The sequence below is a fragment of the Gallus gallus genome, chromosome 2 (assembly GCF_016699485.2).
Source record: "Gallus gallus isolate bGalGal1 chromosome 2, bGalGal1.mat.broiler.GRCg7b, whole genome shotgun sequence".
Lineage (NCBI taxonomy): Eukaryota > Metazoa > Chordata > Aves > Galliformes > Phasianidae > Gallus > Gallus gallus.
This window is the reverse complement of record NC_052533.1, coordinates 80,272,412-80,286,238: the sequence shown is the minus strand read 5'-3', so window position 1 is coordinate 80,286,238 and position 13,827 is coordinate 80,272,412. Positions and strand designations below refer to the sequence as shown.

General features: G+C 42.3%; 1 protein-coding gene across 22 annotated transcripts in view; it reads right to left on the bottom strand.

The window, feature by feature from the left end:
- IKZF1 (IKAROS family zinc finger 1) overlaps positions 1-8,830 on the bottom strand; it is a 73,846-nt gene extending 65,016 nt beyond the window's left edge. For 7 of the 22 annotated variants that reach the window (XM_025147045.3, NM_205088.2, NM_001398220.1 and 4 more), the window contains exon 1: positions 8,551-8,830. The gene's annotated coding sequence lies outside the window, so the exon portion shown is untranslated. Of the gene's footprint in view, positions 1-7,709; positions 8,241-8,350; positions 8,438-8,550 lie in introns of those variants that run through there. The other 15 variants (NM_001398229.1, NM_001398219.1, NM_001398221.1 and 12 more) reach the window with 4 other exon arrangements.
- Between the last annotated feature and the right edge of the window lie 4,997 nt (positions 8,831-13,827).

Below are 13,827 nucleotides of genomic sequence, written 5' to 3'. Positions count from 1 at the left end.
CTGGCACAACCCCGAGCCCAAAAAGAACCATACATGACTGATTCATCTCCTTGCAGCTCTGCAACGCAACTTGTGCCACTTCTTAAGAATATATCAGAGTAAGCCCCATGAATCACTGAGGCACTATTCTATTTATATCAATTGTAAATTGCAACAAGTGAATTTGGGAACTTTTAGGATCCTGATTGTAAATAGGACGAAGTCGTTGCAAGGTCAAAGTTTTCCAATCTAAGAATACACCAAATTAATTATTTGCAAGCCTTAATTTATTATTTTATCTCCTGTTTTACAATGCAAATTCAAAAGTGAACCTCCTTTTCAGGAAAATTAATGCTTAACACTAACACAGTTTATTATCAATGTAAAGAAATGTATAAGCATGTTGTCCTTCTACAATTCCTACTCTCTTAAGACCAGTGATATACTTCAATGGGATGACTTAATTCAATGCCAAAGAGTTAACTCTTTTGTTTTCTTCTTTGTTCACCATCTATGTAGTTATTGACTTCCCTGTGACAAGATGGGCTTCACACTCAAGACAATGGCATCTATGGACTTGAAATCACAAATTCTGACATTTGTGGAGTTACTTCGGACTGGCATACAGCACACCTTAACTCAGAGATGGCCTTCCATCTATATACACTGGTAATTTTGGTGCTGCAAGGAGGACACATATGCACACCATGCCCTGCTGCAGCTTTCCTATTTGCAGTTGTAGCCTTTCTGGGTAATCAGAAAGGTCCCTGAAGGAACCCTTTGGTCCTGAATACATCCCTCAAGGGCACATACACCTTTACACAAAGGCTTAAAGCAGAAAACACGAGAAGTTTGGTGGGAAGCAAGAACTTTCTACTTGTATCCTGCAGGTGCTTTTGAAAACATAGAATGAGAGTAGGTCACACGTTGTTCAGCAGCGGTAGCTCTGCCTTAACAGCGATAAAACAAAGACGCAAGCTGGCAAACCAAGCGGGGAAGGAGCTGATTTCGCAACTCTAACTTGTGCAAGCTGCCTGGCAGGAGGAAAAGGGACCGCTCACACAGGTCACTGGAGCAGCTGGCCCTACGTGAGTGCTCGTGTGAGAGCGCAGCTCCTCTTTGTGGTCTTTGACATATCTCATTGGCTCCTAATCACATAGGTTACAATTTTTAAAAACAAAAATCCAAGCCAGTAAGCAAAAGCATAAAACCCCAACCCACTTTACAACCTAAATTTTATGCAAAGCACCTAAGATGGGTCCTAGATTCCACCACCCACAGGATACGAAGAGGTTGAATAAATAAGTAAAGCAAAACCAGGCTGCAGCCTGGAAAACACAGCAGGAACGCAACACCTTAATGTATCTGATGGGAGAGTCTGCACAACAACAACAGGTAATGAGCGGTACACGTGCTGCAGCATCAGCCCTTTTGCTTTTAAGGTGGGAGTTGTATCTACCTGCAGAACTGTACAGCTGCATTTCTAACTGCATTGGATCATGTTGACCTAATAGAACCAAGCCTCTCACATCCACTCAAGTTGATGGTTTTGAAGCAACAACCAACCGAGGGGAAGCATAAAGACAGCCCTGTCAAAGAATTTAACCTTAACTTTCCTTTACTTAAAAAACAGACATCACCTAACTTTTTTTAGCAGGCATTTTCCTTCACATAAGACTTTTACCTCCTACAAAAGAGTGAGCACAAACAGGAAGGCTGTTACATGTGAGTAAAAGGTAGTATATATTGCATAACCAGTGCAAATAGTTGAAGAAAATTGCCAGAATACTACAAACTAGCTTTAATTAAAAATATTCAGTATCTCAGCAAGCAGCTGATAATTAGCTTTATTATTATAATTCAATATGCTAGACTTCACAATCTCGTGAATGACTCTACTTTAGAATCACTTTAATCCTATTTTTAATTTCCACCTCATCACACTGCCCAATGTAAATAATAACTACAAAGACGAAGGGTGGTCCTTTCTGAAAACTAAGAACTGAGAGTCATAATAAGCACATCAGTGTCTTTCCACTCCTGTTTCAAAAAGTCTTTTAAAAAGTGCATAAAAAACTAAAAATGTTTAAGCGAAGTGCATCGTTTTTTTTCTCCCTTTATTCCTCTCCTACTCCATTAATTCCATATTCAGCATTTTCTGTGAAGCCTAGGGAGATGTTTAGTTTATTCAGTCTCTTCTCTAGTGTAAATTCTCTTTAACTACATGAACTGACAATACAATTATAAGCATACAGTCAAATTTCAATGGAGAGCTCCTGTCTGCAAAATGAAGGAAGCACTGTAATTCAACACTCAAGATTAAGAAAAGAACTCTGCTAACAGTACAGATTTGAAACATTTATATGTCTGGCACATGTAAAATTAATTTCCATGTTAGTGAACAATTGTGAGGATGTAAGAAAAGTTGTCTCAGAGATCCTACATAATTCTCAGTTCTTTGGGAATTCTTTGTACAAGCACCAGCAAATGATACAGAGTGTATTTTGCATGCATTTATGTGTTTCCCATTTATAATCCTATCAGCATTTGACTGTATTGACCTATATCCAGGTAACGATTCCTAGTTAAAGGAGATTCTGAAAAAGTCTTTCAGTGACTGTGTGCAAATTACTGGACTTGCTATCACTGCAAATATGAAAAAGGTTCTTCCTTCAAGTTTTCAAATAGTAACCAGTCATTAAAATTAGTTGCACGATATGAGAGAAATATGGAGGTAATTTTCCTAATTAAGGACGCATTTTATTAACTCATTAAACTCTGTCACCTTTTTGCTTGATTTTTAGTGAAGACAAGAGGAATAAATTCACCACGACAGAGAAAATGCACACATTTCCATCATATAAATAAAATGACTAAAACCAGTGAGATCTGGAAATTGAGGCACTCAATCTAAGAGCGTGGCATGTTCTCCAGTGACCCGAATGAGCTTTTGGATATTCTTCCAGAACTCTCACTCAAGAGAAAGCAAGGAGTAGATGCAAAACTGCACTTTTTGTATCCCTTTAAATAAGTACGTGTGATTTAAAGGCACAGGATGTCTTCAGAACAGCCCATCTAAATATGCAATAGAAAAAAAAACCAAAAGGATCTCTTTACATCTAGAATTGTTATTGCCAGGTATCCCCAACAATATATCAGTAGCTGATTTGACCAAATTATAGGAGGTTTCAATAACTCTGCTTCACGATCTCAGAATTGCTTCCTAATTTCTCTTCAAACTGTTCAAGCTGTTACGGATTATTAAAGGACATTATCAGCCTGAACGAGCATATTAAAGACCCATGTGATTTTTTTTTCCTAAATAAACCTAAGAATATCTCCTAAAATTACTATAATTGAAATGAATTAGCAAGTTTCTCCACGCTACATGTTTCAGTTAACTCACTCTGCTTTTGCAAACATTTTGGAGCCAATCCACTACTGATGATTCCAGCTTTATAATGCAATTGCTCCACTCTTCTCAGTGAGTTGACACAAGTGGAAAAATGAAGCAATGCAGCGAGGAATCAAACCTATCATACAAAAGAAGTTCTCTTTTACTGCGAAAGCTTGAGCAACTGGGATCAGAAGAAATTTAGATCATTCATATGAAATATATTTTTTAAAAAGCTAAAGTAGCAGACATTCTCCATGCTGAAGAAATAAAAGGCAATTCTAGTGTAAGCACTCTTCCAAATATGCCATCTGAGTGGCCATTTATACCAGAAGCATGAGTGTGCCATGCATGTCCCAAACCTGCGTTGTCCCATCCACATGAATTTTCAGCAGTACAAATACGGTTCAGAACATGCAAGTATCTTTCCAGGACTAGGAAAGGACTACCTTTGCAGCCATCGCACTGTGTTGGCAGTGACCTGCCCAGTACAGAAAACCCTGCAGTCTTTTCTTATCCACGAGCTTAAAGCATCGAGGAAGGTGGGTCATAAAGAAAAACGGTGAGGCAGAAGTTGGGTTTTTAATAAAGATCCATCACAGCGTAACCTCTGGGACCAACATAATTCTGTTTAAATTTAGGGAGCAAACACAAGTTTTGTTGACTCCAACTTGTAGTTATGTTTATGTACAGATTACAATCTTAGGAACAACACATCACAGCTGACCTGGATGCGGGGAGTTTCCCAGCTGGAGTCAGTTTTGCTGGATAGCCACCGGGGAGGTGAGACGTGCATAGACTCTTGGATGAGTGCAAGGTGCTGTTTAAGAATTACCATAAAACTGAGAAGATCAAGGCTGCCTATCTGGCCTCAGATGGTATTCACACTTTTCTCTGAATGCTGTAGCTCTCCAACAGGAAAAAAACAGAATATTTGCATTAAGGAAGAAATGCCCATGAGGAATAGCTCTTTCATCTTCTGACTCCTGCACTGAGTTTCAGGCACCTAACAAAAATATTTCCTGAAAAATCATATTCCCAGAAAAACTTTAGGAGTCCTTACCTTCCACTGACATAATTGATTCCTGGCATTCTTTAGAATACATTTAACCCAATGATGTCTTTCCAGCAGTGCAACCTCCTCCATTTCCCTTTGTTTTTTTTGGGAAGGATTCTGAGAAGAAAGCACCATTCCCAAACCTTTCTTCTGTGGGATTTTTAACTTCCAAGAAAAGCGTGGTTTGTCACTTTGGAAGGGGGAATTCCATGGGAGTCCACTACGATGCCAGCCACGTATCCTTCTTTACACACATAAAGATGACAACTTTTTCTAAAGACCCCATTATTGCTACACTGCAGTTTACTACTTTATTATGTTTTCTTTGGTCTAATTCTATTACTTTTAATAATAGTAGAACATAATGACTGGTCAAAATGTAATCAAGTACATATGTGAGTCTTGACTGTAAAACAATAAAATTCACTGTGGACCCAGATCTTTTTACACATAAAACATATTAAAAAATCCCAGAAGTCCTCAGTGGAAGTTTTTCCTGACAAAGAGCCACACAATTAGGCTATGATCCATGACTTTTGATATCCTTTGGACTTTAAAAAAAGTTGCCAAAAATGATCTGCCAGAATAGTATTCGATTCATTATGCCCTTCCTTGTTTTCCATCGCCTGAATGCAAACTGGACCCATTTCCTTGTTTTCTCTAAGATTGCACTGATAGTGTACCTAAGCCTCAAATAGTACCTAAGCTCAAATAAAACAAGGCTGGAAATTTTTTGGCTTGATTTTGGAGTTATCCAATTTTAATGATGAGAAACAAGCTTTGCGTTGTTGTAAAACTCTGTGGATTGATTCTCCACTTACATTTCTGCATAGCTATGCAGTCAGTGGAAGTGGCAAGCAAATCAGGTTTTTGGTATTAACTTCCACAAGGGAAAGGAAAACTGTTACGGTAACACCGAGATGGGGACTATTGCATTTTTTATTGTACTCTGCAGGTAGCACAAATGACAAACGTCATTGATGCTTTTATAATGAAAAATACAGCTGTTTCTAGAGCCAAGGTTGGAAGTTGCAGGTGTACGGCAGCACTGTGTCCCCGCTGCTACTCACACTGACACACTTTGCTCACCGGGAGTTGGGCAGCGAGTCTGGGAGCACTCAGTTGGCACAGGGAATGCACACAGGACCCATGTCAAAGCATCTCCAAGTCCCTGTGAGCACGAAGGGCAAAGAGGGATGCAAGCCCCATACTGTCTTCCCATCACTATGCTGGGACAAAGAGATCAAAGACTCCTTACCGAGGCCAACCACTCCTTCCCACCTGAATTAGGGCAGTAAGTGGAATTCCATGTTATGCCACTGCCTTCTTGTTTCTTTCCTGGAAGTCATACCCCAGAGCTGGGTGACTCCTGCAGATAGTGCAGCAGGGTTGAAACCCCGGCTCCGGAGAATGACCAGCACTGTGCTTCCACTGACTTCCATATGGTTCCCGTTCCCACTCAGTGGATAAGCTTCCTTTCTCCTTGGCTTTTTATCCTCAATTTACCTCATATTAAGGGACATCGTTCATAATTCTCCATATATTTTCAGATGTGCCGTATATTGAGTTCCAGGTTTAGATTAATTTATCCCTTTCCAGCCCGTCCCCCACTTCCCAAAAATAAAGAACATTCAAATCAGTCAACAAGTGTAATATCTGTGAGAAAATCTTTAAGGCTGGAAGCGAGTCTGGGATAACAGAAATGTGAAGTAAGGAAAGTGCAGAGCTCTGCAGTATTTCGGACACTTCCCCCACGCAGTTCTGCTAAGGACAGCTATCAGTTTAAGAGTGGTAGCACATGGTCTGTGCTTGGTTTCTTATGTCCACATGCAGAAGTTTCAAAGGCTTTGATACAGCAGTAAGGCACACAGCCATGTAACTCCAGCCTGGGAGAGCTCTGTTTGGGATGGAGGGATCCTATTTTGGGGGTGGGAGGGCTGGGAAGAAACGGGCAGATGGAGATACATTGCACTCTGAACAGCATATCCTGTATTTTTCATTCAGTCATAAAACAAATATAAGTAAGTTAAAAATCAAAGGAAAGCGTGTTATATTAGAAAGAAGCTCCTCAGTGGGAGAGATGACACCTTATGGAAAAGGCACATGCTATGAACTACTTTATGCTGCTGTTACATTAACCTCTAAAGAGGAGTATTGGGCTTTTGCATGGTAATATAATCAGATCTATTTTCATGTTTTTTTTTTCTTTGTCTTAAATTTTCCCTCACTAGAGGAGAAAAAGAATAAACAAAGTTAGTTAAGGGTAAAAATTTGCTTTGTAAAATCCAAAAGCAATGACATTTTCATGTAAGAAAGCCACTTCATCCCTAATTTCTCCATTTCACTAAGACTCCGAACCCTTAAACTATACTATTCACCAGCCAGGCGAGAGCAGTGCAGTAAGGCAGCCACAACATCCCCCAGCAGAGTTAATGCAGACAAAGTCTTTCAAAGTATTTGGAAGGATTTTAACGTTCTTTTTTATTATTATTATTTTTAACACGTTTTTCTTTATATTTCATTTATAATGTTTAATAGACAGCCACACTATTTGGTACTGCAGTGTGCATGTGAGCAGTCAACTGAAGCTAGCAGAGTGTGTCTTTTAAAGGATTTGGCCCTTACAATGCACTAAAGCCTTTAATTTTAGAACTAGATTATTAAAGTCTAGCAAATGGGTTGTAAAGGTGAATGCGTGAATTATAATCAGAATTAGATATCTTTTTATTTTTTTCTTTTGGACTGCTGGACAGTAAATGCATATGGATGTAACATTTGTGGCATCCAGTTATTGAAAAGAAAAACGTGGTCGGGAAGGTCTCATTCTAACTTCTCATCCCTGTCTCAAAGCCTTTGAAAATGCCACTTGCAGTACTATGTGTTAGCAGACTCAATGCAGGACAGAAAAGAAAAAAAGAAAAAATAAGAGAGAAGAGAAAGAAGAGAAAAGGAGAGAAGAGAAAAGGAGAGAAGAGAAGAGAAGAGAAGAGAAGAGAAGAGAAGAGAAGAGAAGAGAAGAGAAGAGAAGAGAAGAGAAGAGAAGAGAAGAGAAGAAAGGAAAAAAGAGCCAGCATTATTTTCCTTTACAACCATTCACTCAGTATAAGCCGGTGGCCATACTAGTCTAAAAATTCTTGCATTCCACAAAACTTCATTTTTTTTTCGGATAATTTCAAGCCTAAACTCCAAACGCTCACTGACACAGTATTACCACCATCCCATCTTCTAGAAGTTTTGTCAGCAGAACGCTCCGCACCACACCTGGCAGTATTACCATACCTTCCAGACCAAGGTAGGAAAGTAATCCAAGAAGCAATCAGGTTTCTTGAAGCACAAAATTAAAAGTTTCCTTAGCACCAAGCGCTGCAGTGGGAAGTCGCTCTTTCACACGCGCGGCTCCTCACTACACACATCTTCCTTAATACTGCCTACGGAGTGAAACAGCCCCTTCGCAGAAGGGGTAACTTTGCGGAGCAGCGGGAAAGGAAACCTCCGGCTGTGACAGGCTGTGCGCCAAGACAAGGAAGGGAACTTCTGGCGGCCCCTCTCTCTGGGAGGCAGCCAGCTCTCAGTGACACCGCTTCCTCAGCCCCGACCCGGTCCAGCGGCTCTCAGCCCCGCGCCGCCTCCTCCAGCAGTTACTGCTGCCAGCAGCGAGCGCTGGGGTTGGGGCAGGGCTGGGGCTGTGAGGAGCCGCCGAGCGGGAGCGCAGCGAGGACAGCGCTCCCGCCGTCCCCTGCCCTGCGAGCCTACGTCCACCTCGGCCGGCTCCTCGCTTCTCCGACATTCAAAGCAGCCTCCATCTCGCCCAGCCCAGCGCGCGGCGTTTTTAAACAAAAAGCGGGGGAGGACGGGAGCGCACGGGGAGGAAGCGCGGCGGACTCCCGGCAACTTCTCCCCGGTCCCGCACGGGCACCCACCCGCTCCCGGCTACCTGCAGCTCCGGGCGGGCGGCGCTCCCGCTGCCGGCGCTGCCCCCGGTCCGTTCCCGCCCGCCCGCAGGTGCCGGTACGCGCCCGCCGCGCTGCTCATGGACGGAGGCGGCGGGGGGGTCCAGGGGGCAGAGACGCCCCGGCGCACCCGCGTCTAGCGGCTCGGGGTCGGAACTTGAGCAACTTACTTAAAAACGGCGGCGGCTGAAATCCAGAGCTCCCGCTTCGGTCCAGAGAGCACGGCGGACCCGGAGGGGATTACTCACACGCGCAGCGATGAAGCGCGTCTACGCACTGTGGTGGTGGAGCGGGATCTCATTTTTGCTGTGCTTCATTCAGTTCCTCATCTGCAAGATGAGGATAATGATACTTCCTTTCTCACATCCTAGCCTCATCTGCGCTTTCACAGTGCAAAAAAATTAGGCATGTGGTGATAACTTTACACGTGTGAGTCACCTCGATGACTTCAAGGGGATCATCCAGAGACACACAGTTAAGTGAGCATGTAAGCATGTGAAAGCCCAGGGCCTGCCCTCTGAGCTCTGCAGAACAGAAGTCGTCTGTTAGTAAAATTATACACTGAATGGTAAAATGTGGTCCCCGAGGCAAAGCCGGCCTTCTTTTAGAGGAGGAATGGTGAGGCTGCACCTGGGGGATTCTTTTAAGGCCCCTTCCCTCTGGGAAGCCCTGCAGATATGTCCTTCACTTTCCAGGTAATGTCTAATGGGCACACTCCAGATGAACAAGGTACACTCTATTGCTTTGTAAGTTTGTAAGCCATCATTTTTTCTCACTGCAGTTTTGCAGAAGTGCACAAGCCTCCTCATATCACAACTTACACGCAGACCTTATGGATCTGATAGGATTGAAACCCAGAGCCATTTATCAGTTGTTCCAGAACACTTCTACATGTTCCAGCACAGGGAAAGAGCAGCATTTTACTTGCAGAATCACAGACGTGAGAGGAAACAAGGAAAGAAGCAAAGGGAGGAAGGGAGGAAGGAAGGAAGGAAGGAAGGAAGGAAGGAAGGAAGGAAGGAAGGAAGGAAGGAAGGAAGGAAGGAAGGAAGGAAGGAAGGGAAGGAGAAAGGAAGGAAGGGAGGAAGGAAATCCACAGAAAGGTGCCACGATAGGCTAAGCAGGCAGTGCTTTTCTCCAGGAAACTCCAGAGCTCTGCCTCAGTGAGACCAGGAGATAAAGGCAGAGGGAACTTCACAACCACCCTTCAGAAAGGGGAACCTGGTTACCTCGAGGACGCAGCAGATTTCCACAGATACGTGCAGCCCATCCAGATGCTCTGAAGCAAAAGGAGGAACATTTCTCAGGATGGTTGCGCTTTCAGAAGGTCTTGTGTCCCTTCTGCCTTCCAGCTTCCATAGGGCCTGCAGGCCAGTGGGTCTGAACCCACTCCAGCTATGATTCTGCACAACATAAGCCACATTTTCTCATCAAACATTTGATAAGAGTTTTTAAGGTCAGAATCAAGTTGCCAGACATATGTGAGCTGGGCTGGGTGACATTGGGCCTTGTGAGATGGTGAGCATCTTCTGCATGTTGCCGTGCTGCTATTTATCATCAGCCCATAGGAGCTCTCAAGACACAGATCTTGTGAGGATCTCGTTATGGCGGGAGCCTGTGATAATTGCTAGCAATACAGTACAGCAGCACTGAGCTTGCTCTTATCCATAGCAAGTTCCTTGCTGGCAGCAGTGGGCAGTCAGCCCGAAGAGATCTGTGATGCCCCTTCAAGCAGGTCTGTTAAGGTGTAGCAGCAGATGCACACATAGGCCCTGGCTTTAGGAGCCTCATTCTACAGCTGTGTTTCTGGAAGTATTTTGGCCACAAAGAGAGATGGAGCACCTCTCCTATGAAGATATGTTGAGGGAGTTGGGCTTGTTCAATCTGGGGAAGCAAAGGCTCTGGGGAGACCTCATTGAGGCCTTCCAGGACCTGAAGGGAGCTTACAAGCAGTAGGTAGACTACCTTTTTACATGGACTGATAGTGATATGAGGGACTTCTTCAGGTTCATTCATAACTGCAAATAAAAATTGTTATTGGAGGAGGTACACTGTTTCTAATGAGAACATCACCATTCTCCATTCACTGCTTTCCTATAGCAGATTTACCAAACTCTGAAAGGACAGCATGCCACATTGATGCTGCTGCAGTCCATTATCAGGCAGGTGATGACGATGAGACAGAAACATAAATAAAAAAGTTTTGTAAATTCAGAATCAACGGAGATGTTTTATGCTCGGAACATTCACATTCTTTATAACAACTGGAATGCAGAGGACAGGTGCTCCTGTAGCTGCTCTGCCACAAGATTTATGTTCCAGTCCTATTTTTTTAGAGGAAAAATGAAAACTGTCCACAGGATTTGCTTGTGGGATTGTGAACTTGTTGGGTGAGCAGTTCTCATTAGATTTGGAAAACAGAAGGTCTGATCAGAATTAGGATTGTGAATGACTCAAAGCATGTGAATTTTCCAAAGGCACAAATGGGCAATTGGTGGTGTTTTCTATGGTCAGAAATCTCCCCCAAACACTGAATTCTACCTCAGCACTAAGTATGACAAGCTTTGTTCCACAGTCTTTCTTGCATGTAGTGCCTAGAGGCAGCAGTTATTAGGCGTCACTGTTTACATCCCACATAATGTCTAGCATTGAATGGATTTTCCTTTGTTTATAGAGTTTTGATCCACTAAGCCATGGTCTCAGATTTTTAAATTCAGAACATATCTCCTTCACCTTTTAGCAGAGTTGGAATGCTTTTACCTTACTGGCGCCATGGTTTCTTCTCCTTCCAGATCATGGAGATACCACCTGTGCTACTGACATATAAGTACCAAGCACCAGCACTTGAGGCACTGACATCTTTCCTTCACAGCAGTCTGCGTCATTTTCCTCCTTGCATTGCTGTGCTGACTCCTCAGCTACTGTTGCCTCATGTTTGTTGCTCACCTCTCTCTTGTCTCAGTTTGCCTTCCCCCTGTCCACTACTTCATCTTTCCCATCAAGTTTTTCTGTACATATGAGCACTTAAGGCAATTGCCTCTAAGCTTTTTTCCACTCAACTTTTTCTTCACTGACTGCATTCCTTAAACTCAGTGACAAGTCCCTTGCTCTCTCTTGTCTCTGTATTTTTCACTGACTTGTATCACACTGCCTATTTTGAATCACCTGTGTGTAATTAAAAGTCCTCCTTGTTGTACCTGGACCTCTCTTTCAGATCTTTCTCCATGAGCTTCTTATCTAGAGACCAGAGAAACTCTTACTGCCTTATGGACACTACCACAAACACAGAATAATTAATTGTTTTAACAGTACAAGGAAATGTGGATGGCAGGTGAGAACAGAAATGCCTAAGAACAGGACCACAGACTTTTCTGCACTAATACATATCAACTCAGCTACCAGAACACTTTGAACAGACATGGAGAAAAACATGCCCAGTCCAGCATGTTGTGACCAAGATGATTAAAGGACTGGAGAATCTTTCATAGGAGGGGAGGCTGAGAAGTGGGATGGCTCAGCCTGGAGCAAGGATGGCTCAGGGGGAAGCTCATAAAAGTGTGCACAAACACCAGAAGGGAGTGAGCAGGGAAGACAGACCCTGACTCACCTGAACACGAGACAGTAATTTTTTTTACTGTGAAGATCATCTAATCTTGGAACAGGTTTACCAGAGAGGTTGTGGAGTCTCCATCAAAATCAATGGGACATGTCCTGGGGCAACTTGGTTTAGTTGAACAGGGGGTTTGGACTACATAATCTCAGGAGTTTCAACAGTTCGCGATTACAAAAGGGCAGTCATCTACTTTCTGGATATCACTAAACCTATATACAAATTTTAAGAAGGAAGTGCCCCATTATGTTGGTTCTGCTGTTACTGATCCCTTCCAAACCTGTGAATTCTTTAAGTGTAGTGATAGCTGTACTTCAGCTCTTAAGTTAACTTCTTCAGTTGATTCTTAAGTCATTGTACTTAAAAAAAAAGAAGAGAGTTAAACATTACTACCTACTACACAAAAGAGGCTGAGCTAAGAGGGATTATTACACTTCCTTAGTGTTATCCCCCACATTTGATATTCAAGGATTTTTTTTTTTTCTCCTACACATTTTATATTTTGGAAGATGATGGAGGTGTTATGTCTGTGTGCCCACCAGGTGAAGATCACAGTGGTTAGAAGCTAAGGTACCCAGGCAGACATGAAGACAACTTTCACCTTTGTCAGACAGTGGATCTGTTCCAAGATCCACATCATTAATCAGGCATTTTTTCAGTAATAGATTTAGATAAGAGTTTACACTTGTTTCTCTTGAGATACTACTAAAAATATTAATCCCACTTGAAAAGTTAACTGGAAATATAAAAAAGATAGGCCTGTTTTTGTTGTATAGGTTTAATCTTGATTTAATAAGGAAGAAATTAGAAATTCAGAATGATAGTTGAAGGGCAAATGGACACTATGTCCTCTTCCACAACTACTGTTATGATTACGAGATAAAATTCACGTGGAAAGATTTAAAAACCTGAAGGTAGATACCTACTGGATTTTCCAGCATATGTGTAATGAAACAAGCCTGCTGTCATTTTATTACTGTTTACCTGAGGAGCAGACAGACAGGGATGGAAAGTTGTGTTAATGAATAAATGTACTGGCTGTAGAAGTTTGCTTTTTTGTTACTGTATTTAAAATCCATCTCTTAGAGTCTTCTGGCTGCATCTTCAAATTACAAAGCTCCAATGAAAACAGATTAGACAGATTCAGGGGGATGTTATTTTTGATTTCTGGAAAGAGTAAATAGGAATGCTAGTACTTTGAAGGACTGATCAAACTTTACTGCTCAAGAAAGCCTCAGTAACAAATCCTGATTGCTTCAAGTTAATTTGCTACTGTTAATTATTTAGGAAGTACCTCTGATCACTTGCATTGCATAGTGATTGAACATTCACTCGTTTTATTTGATTATGTGAATCATGTAACACTGCTTCTGAACTGCCTAAAAGTGGCAAGAGCGTCCATGTGTGAATCTGGTATTCATTCTGTGAGAGACCTGCTTTCACTGAACGTTTTTATTAGCAAAATTCAGTTCATATTTTCAATAAGCATGTTTATTTGGCCCCAGGAAATACCACTAGTGCCTTCGAGGTCTCCTGTCTTCTGCAGGCCCACCTTGCTCAGTGGACTGTCCATTCAGCTCTTTATACATACGTAGTTAGTGAGGAATTATACCTTCAGATACTTGCTGCACAGATGTGCTGAATAACCTGATGCTGGGGAAAGAGACCCACTGAAAAGTAAAATGTGTTCCTTATCTTTGTGCCTTCCTATTCCCATGTGTTTCAGTATAGCTGAGAGTACACGTCTCCTCTCTGGATTGTCTTATGTATAGTTAATGATGACAGGTATGTGGTCAGATTGCCGTTGTGGTCAGACTGCCGTTGTGATCTCTATCAC